Source organism: Aplysia californica, unplaced genomic scaffold, assembly GCF_000002075.1.
Source record: "Aplysia californica isolate F4 #8 unplaced genomic scaffold, AplCal3.0 scaffold00354, whole genome shotgun sequence".
Taxonomy (NCBI): domain Eukaryota; kingdom Metazoa; phylum Mollusca; class Gastropoda; order Aplysiida; family Aplysiidae; genus Aplysia; species Aplysia californica.
Window position 1 is genome coordinate 620,523 of NW_004797624.1, and position 5,059 is coordinate 625,581.

Sequence of the window (5,059 nt, forward strand, 5' to 3'; positions counted from 1 at the left end):
GAACGTGATTCTTCTGTTAACAGTCATGCCAAAGCTTGTAGCTTGTACAATGTATGTGTTGCTTTCATGAGTCATAAACCTGAAATTTCAACAACAAAAAAATAGACACCAATAAGATACTCCAGAGTGTTTTGGTAAGTTGCTTGAATAAGAAGTTGCATGATTGTGTCGTATGTACATGTCTATATCTCGGGCTAATATAATAATGATAATAATAATAATAATAATCATCATCATCATCATAATCATAATCATAATCATAATAATAATAAAATAATAATAATAATAATAATAATAATATTATTATTATTATTATTATTATTATTATTATTATTATTATTATTATGATAATAGCTCGTCAGGAAATGTCTGACGATGACCAATACATTATTTGCATAGGAGAATATTTATCATGCGAAATAGAAGAATTCGAAGAATATAAAGGTTAAAGATGACTTGTGGCTTCTGGTGTGGCCGATGACACCAATTCGAAAGAAAAAAAGTTTGTCACATTTGGAACATTTAAAAGTTCCACTTCCACTTGTGGATAAACTAATAAAAATGTGTATTAACTGGACATAAAACCTTGTTTCCTTTTCATCTATTGTTAATTACTTTGAGAAGTGGTACCGTTTAGCCACAACACATAATCCTTCTCAGCCCAGGTTTGTCATCCTAGATAACCTAAATGGTGTCGACTGGGGCGTAACAAAACACTGACTTTTAAAGAAAGGTCTGTAACGCATTGTATTGGCTCACAATGGTACAAACCTTAAGTAGCTTTCTCATCAAAATAGAACTTTAGGAGTAATTCCATTCAATTTAGAACATCATTTTTCAAGGGAAGTTTAAAAAAAACAAAACATTTTTTACTCCAAACTGGACCGCCCCCCCAAAAAACAACAACAAACAAACAAACAACAAAAAACAAAAAAAAAAAACAACAACAACAACAACAACCAACAAACGAGTATGGCAGTTTGCATAATCAAACAGCTTTGCCTGGGCGGCAGATACTATACTTCTCTCCCATCGGATATTGACTCAAAGAAGAGACTAAGTCAAAACGTTTGGAATCGAGGAAGGTATAAGGGTGTGTCTTAAACTCTTACAAATGTGATAGGGACATATTTCATGGTCGCCAGGGTTTACGAACTTTGAACTTAAAACGACACGACACCATTGTGAAAGAGGTGCTGGAAGGAAGGATGTCGGGCAGGAGAGCCTGGGGTAGACAAAGAGTAATATGGATGGACAACATAAAAATGTGGATTGGCCTGTGTATAGTAGAAAATGAATTCAAATACTTGGGCAGCATTTTCACAGAAAATGGAAAATTAGATCGAGAGATAGAGACTAGATGCCAGAGAGCCAACGCAGTCAGCTACCAACTGGGCCCTCTCCTGAAACATCCCAATATCCCCATGAGCACCAAGGCGAAGCTCATCAACGCCATTTTCCTTCCAACGCTCACATATCAGTGCCAGACATGGACTCTAACAAAAGCCCTAGAGAGGAAACTGGTCACATGCGAGATGAAATGCTTAAGAAGAGCGGTCAACAAAACAAGAAGAGACAAAATCAAAATTAAAAATGAAGTCATAAGGGACACCGTGGGAGCAACACCAGTCCTACCACACATTGAAAAACAAAAGGTCAAGTGGTTCGGACACCTCACGCGGATGCCCTCAAACCATCCAGCTCTGAGAGCATACAACATTAAATATTCTGGATGGAGAGCCAGAGGAAGACCAAGGCGACGATGGAGTGAATCTGTGGCAGACACCCTTAAAGATCATGGGATGTCCCTCCTACAGGCCACACGACTTGCTGCAGACAGACACCTGTGTCTCCCCGCGACACCCCAGGGTACAAGCGGAAGAAAAAAGTAAAGTAAAGTATAGCAGAAAATGCAACGGCAGTTAGTGACTGTAAAGGACGGAGGGTCATTACATGCCAACCTCTGAGTCAAAGATGACACCTCCAGGTATTTGTTTGTTTTTGTTTTTGTTAAGTGTTTTACGGCGCTCGCAACTGCATAAGGTCATATGAGCGCGCGGGACACACCTAATATTTTCAGTTGGTAGGAAATTTTGAATTTTGCCCGGGTGGCGGTCGAAGCCTACTCTTATCGATTTTAGACCACCAAGGGATCTTTAACGTGCACAACTTGCACATGGGCCCTCCGAGATTTTTCGCCCTTGTCCGAGAAGGCTAGGTGTAGATCTTTCCTACCAGAAGATCAGGGGTGTGGCAGAAAGACAGCAGTAGGGAGGAGCCAAGAAGTAGCAGTAGAAAGGCTGCAGAAAGAGCCAGGAGCCCAGAGGAGGGGGCAAAGGAGGTGAGGGGGTGGGGGCAGAAAGTAGAAATGAAAGCAGACAACAGAACATTGCCAGAGAGCAGGAAAGAAAGTGAAAAGAGACAATTTTAGAGAAGAAAATTGTTTCGGTCGCTACCTGGATGCGAACCCGGGACCTTTTGAATGGGAGGCCAACACCTTAACCTCTAGGCCACGAGAGCCCCCACCTCCAGGTATTCCAGGCAAGAGAGCAACAAACACACTAAAAGAAGGAGGAGAGTTAAAGACGAAATTTGTTTGATGGGAAAAAAGGAAAAGACCACACCATCCCGTGTAGCGCACGTTAAAGATCCCTCGGTGGTCCAAAATCGATAGGAGTAGGCTTTGGCTGCCACCCGGGAAAATTCAAAATTTCCTACCAACTGAAAATGTTTAATGTGTCTCGCTTGCTCATATGACCTTATGCAGTTGCGAGCGCCGTAAAACACTTACACCAAAATGTCCATACCAGAGCACTCGCCAACCGCCCACGGCGTGCACTGTCATGGCAACCGCGCTTTGTTCTCGTTTAAAAAAAAAATAATAATAAAACCAAAAGGACAACTCCACTTCAAAACAGGCTCACCATGTCCCGCGTTTGTACGCCCTATTGGAGGGCAAAACACCAGTCTCATAGATCGCAAAAGTCATGTGTGCGTCCCACATTCTACCCTCTTCCCCTTGTTCTTCACTTAGGTCATATTGAGTCAAAGGGTTGTTGTTGTTATTGTTGTTGTTGTTGGTGGTGGTGGTGTTCTTCTTCTTCTTCTTCTTCTTCTTCTTCTTCTTCTTCTTCTTCTTCTTCTTGTCTTTCTCCGTTCTTCATCGTTTGTCATTCTACTTCTTCTTTTTTGGGATTTTTTTTGTTTTTTCTACTGCAGCTGTTCTTGGTGTTGTCGTCATCGACGTCGTCGTGGTGGTTTTTCTTTTAATTTTGTTCAGTTAAAAACTAGGCAGTTAATCAGATAACAGAAAGAAACTATTCGAATAACAGCTATACTTGGAATACACCTTCCATTTAAAAAAAAACAAAAAAACACCGAAAGATTAGTTTGGCCGTTTGCGGAATGATTTAAACGATTCGTCTTTCCAGTTCAAGAAATTCAAAGTAAAAACATAGAGAAAAATTCTCGGAAGGAAAATATACAAATTCTTCATGTTATTTTGGGACTACAAAAAGTGACGCTATAGGTCAAAGTCGGCGTCAGAGTGACATGCCGAAGTTAAAATGCTATCCTGTTTGTGAACTTTTGCTCTTTCTGATTCTCTTTGTTTGTCTGTATGGCTGGCTGTCTGCCTGTCAGTCTTAATGTACGTCTATCTGTCTGTCTCTTTATATTGTCTGTTAGTTGTCCATCTTTGTATCTATTTGGTTGTCTCTCTCTCTCTCTCTCTCTCTCTCTCTCTTTATTCGTGTTTGTTGCAAAAGTCACATGCGCCTATCTATTGTAGAAACGTGGAAACCAAGGTTAAAATTTCTGCAGTAAATCTAAAGATGCGTCTTCCGGGTTGACGTTAAAAAATATCTCTTTTTCAGCTGGGTCTTTATATAGCTTACTACATGCATCTGTCTACGTTCACTAAAGGGTCGTCTTGGCGTGACCGGAGTCTGGACTTGCAGCAGTAAAACAATTTCACGTTTGTGTACATGTTCGTTGGAACGAAAAACCGTTTCTTTTTCGGTTCTAGTTATTGATCTGACCACTATTGATGTCAACCAAATATTTTCTGTTCAATCTTTACTTTTGTACTATCATAATATCTTGGACTCTGCATCCTAGCGTATATCAAATCTAGTTGGAAGCACACCATTTGACTCAATTTAACCGAAATGAATGTTTTGCCCTTTATTTTGGACGTGGTAGCACGCATACTAGCAAAATGTTAACACAGAGCGATGAATCTGTCTCTCTCTCTCTCTCTGTCTGCAGGTCAGGCTCGATTATGGAGTTCCACAGGGGTCCGTTCTTGGACCAGTGCTCTTTACACTATATACACAGCCCTTAGCAAGCATTTTACAAAATCATGGATTGAATTATCATTTTTATGCCGATGATTCCCAAATGTATGTTAATGGCACCATTCAAGATCTACCAAACATGATTTCCATTACTAAACAATGTTTTTATGAAATCAAAAAGTGGATGACAGTAAACAAATTGAAACTAAACGAAGAAAAGACAGACATCATTCTTATAAAAAATCCACGATTAAATAAAGATCTGGAAAGTGTCAACTTTGATTTATATGGGCATATGACATCTAGTAAAGAAGTTGTCAGGAATCTCGGTGTATATATTGACCACCACTTATCAATGGGCTCGTTTGTAGGATCTCTGTCCAAATCCCTTTATTTTCAGCTGAGAAGGATAGGCCTAGTTCGAAAGTACTTAAGCGAAGAGACCACAAAAACACTGGTAACATCTCTTATCCTATCTAGATTAGACTATTGTAACTCACTCCTAGCAGGTCTGAACAACAAATATTTGAATCGTTTACAAGTAATTCAAAACAATGCCGCTAGACTGATAACAAGATCTAAAAAACGAGACCATGTCACTCCATTATTAAAAGAACTGCATTGGCTCCCTGTAAAAGAACGAATAATATTTAAAATCTGCGTCATGTGTTTCAAATGTGTAAATAAAACTGCTCCTTTTTATCTGCAAGAACTTATCAGTATATATAAACCAGGGAGAAACCTAAGATCATCGAACGATA